Here is a 3,040-nt window from a genome sequence, read left to right as displayed (position 1 = left end):
GACTCTTCACCTTCTGAAGGTACTCTTGTCCGAACCCTACCATAAGTTCCTCGTGCGATTGCTCCAGACTGCAGACGGGTTAGACGCCGGGATGCTTTCAGAATCGACTCGAAATCATCCCGTGCCGATGTCCCCTTGTTGGTCATGTTGGCAGTGACCCTTGAACGTTCACCGTCTTCGACCATTGTTCTTCTTCTTCGGAAACGTCTAGTCCTTGGCTTTGGCGTTTCTATGCTGAGTCTTTGGAACACGGAAACTCTTTCGGGAAACATCTTGGTGCAGTCGCACTCAGATAATATCGCCCGAATGAGTTTTGAGCAAGGACATCGAGTCTCTAATCTTTGAGGGCTCCTCTTTCTGGATTTGCTCGTACCTCCAGCACGATAGTACAGCTTGTCCGTTTGAAAATCGGAACAACCTCTCGGGTGTTGGCATGACTTCTCAGGTATAACACTATCACTATCAGATGATAATGTTTCCATCTGAGGTTGGATTGCCTTCTTTGGGTTTTCAAAAGTTACACGCCTCGAAACGTGCCTTTGTGGGCGCGAGTCTTCAGCGTGCTCTTGGACTTCGATGCGCAAGTTGGTGAGCGCAGCTGCCTTGAATTCTTTGTTATACTGGAGGTGACGGCGACCCCCAGCGTGTTGAGTCATTCTGGGCTTCTTCATCGGGCCCAAACGCTCGTGAACTGGAGACTTGCCTCTCTCATCGGGAATTGGACCGAGGCGCTCCAAGACTGGCTTTCTCCTTCGGGAGGATTCTGCATGATCTCCCGGAGTAGCTATGGGAATTCTCAGCGACTTAGCTTGGTTCGCCGGAGGTTGAATTTTGGTTGGAGGCTGCAGTTGCTGCTTTTTGGTCTGAACCGCCGCTTCAGACTTCGGCCTCCAAACTTTGCGAGTTGGTGGCGGCTTCTTGGCTACCTCTTTCTGCAGCTTTCTACGGGCTTCTTCAGCTTGAGCCCGTGCCTGCGCTGATAGTGCGCGGCGCTTATCCATTTATAAACACCCCAACTTCCCTTCTTCCATTGGATAGTAATGAAGAAAAATAGTTTATATTATTGTTTGTCTCATAGCAGTTGTTCGTTTGCAATGCAGAGAAAACTTATTTGAAATGGATTCTCAAGATACAAAGTATACATGGCCCTAGCGCTCCTTTGCCTTTTCTCAAATCCATTGAGGTACAAATATTTGTATCCTTTAACTGGAAAAAAAATAAACTGTATTTGCTAATAAGAATGTCTAATGACTTGATTGTTTTTCTCGTATAATTTATTTATATATGCATTTTGCTCATGCTAGTGGTAGATTGAAGCACATTCATGCCAGTGGTATAATTAATTCATGTATTTGCTAACAAGAACTGAAACAAGCTAACTTAGCTAATAATGGCTAAAAGATGCTGATTTAGCTAATGTGTTTGTTGTATGATTTGACATTTGAGTGTGCAATCATTCCCTGAAATCTTTAGTTGGGTATTCATTTTGTATATACAAACCGAGGTAGTCGAATAGAAGAATTTTGGTTTTGTTTTCCGTCTATTGTATATCCTCTATCTGTGGTTTTAATTTTTGTTTCCCATGTTTCGCAGGTGTTTATCTGTTAACAGAAGTGTTGGTCATTGGAGAATTCAGGTGAGCTTTGTTGCTGTGTATTTTGGATCTCAATGCATTAGTGTGCATTCATGTGTTTTGATGGTGTTCTACTGTTTATTGATTGGTTCTTTTACATGGGGATATTATAAAATTGTCCATGAAAATATGTATCCTTTTGGAAATATGATATAATCTTTCACGAAATTATGGCTTCAGTTTGTATTATCTTTTATGTGCATCATGATAATTCAAAACATGCTTAGGTTGGGTTTCTGCGATGCTACTAAAATGAAGTCACTAGTAGAAATACACATATGAAAATATGATTTAGATAATAGCTTGTACTAAGAAATATGATACTCTACTTCGATAACTCCTTGCCTTATGCATAACCGTTCTTCATTTTGCAGCATTCCTGGCTATTATGAGGCATTCTGGAAGGAGTTGGATGGTGTCAAGCAAATCTGGAAGAACAGAAAGCAAATCTGGAAGAACAGAAAGGAACTTAAATAGATTAATAATCATGTATCGATGAATTACATTCTTTCCTAGAAGTGTCATAGCCATTGTAAATAATTTATGTAAACATTTGTAAATAATTTATGTATCTCTCTACTATTTTGGTGAATGTATTATTTGAATATAATTGGATTTGATATTGGAATTAATTAGATTGTGTTGGATATGAATATAATTTTTTTTTGTTCAATATTGTGTACATACACTCAAAGAAGATTCTGCAAAAAAAAAAACCCTACTGTAGCATAGTATCCTAGACGGAAATTCCGTCTAGGATGCTTAAATTCCATCTAGAATACTTTTTAAAAATTAAAAAATTAAAAAAAATTTAAAAAATCAAATTCCGTCTAGAATAAGATTTCTAGACGGAAATTTTTTTTAGACGGATTTTTTAAAAAAATCAAATTCCGTCTAGAATACTTATTCTAGACGGATTTTTTTCCATCTAGGATAAATTATTCTAGAGGGAAATTCCGTCTAGAATAATCCGTCTAGGATGTATTCTAGACGGTTTTTAATTCCGTCTAGAATATTCCGTCTAGGATGTATTCTAGACAGAATTTCCGTCTAGAATACTACATACTAGACGGAAATAAACTAGACGCGTATTCTAGACGGAATTCCGTCTAGAATACACATCCTAGACGGAATTCTGGGTATCCTAGACGGAATTTTCCGTCTAGGATGCCTCAAATTTTAGCAGTGTGGATTTTAAGGGCTCTTGGGAAGATCATTTGCACTTGGTGGAGTTTTCTTATAACAACAGTTATCAGGCCAGCATCCAGATGGCACCTTATGAGGCATTATATAGGAGAAAATGTAGATCTCCTACCTGTTGGGATGACTTGGGAGAGCGGCGTCTGCTAGGTCCTGAGATGATAGTGCAGACAGTGGATAAGATAAAGACAATACGAGAGCGCCTTA

General features: G+C 39.2%; 1 long non-coding RNA gene across 1 annotated transcript; it reads left to right on the top strand.

Moving 5' to 3' along the window:
• The first annotated feature begins 1,036 nt into the window (after positions 1 to 1,036).
• LOC109828107 lies at positions 1,037 to 2,238 on the top strand. Its single transcript, XR_002243602.1, has 3 exons — positions 1,037 to 1,183; positions 1,594 to 1,636; positions 2,008 to 2,238. It is a non-coding gene; the product is annotated as an uncharacterized LOC109828107 (long non-coding RNA).
• Positions 2,239 to 3,040: the final 802 nt, after the last annotated feature.

This window comes from Asparagus officinalis, unplaced genomic scaffold, assembly GCF_001876935.1.
Source record: "Asparagus officinalis unplaced genomic scaffold, Aspof.V1 AsparagusV1_Un724, whole genome shotgun sequence".
Classification (NCBI taxonomy): Eukaryota; Viridiplantae; Streptophyta; class Magnoliopsida; order Asparagales; family Asparagaceae; genus Asparagus; species Asparagus officinalis.
The sequence above is the reverse complement of the archived record's forward strand: the minus strand, read 5'-3'. Positions and strand labels throughout refer to the sequence as shown.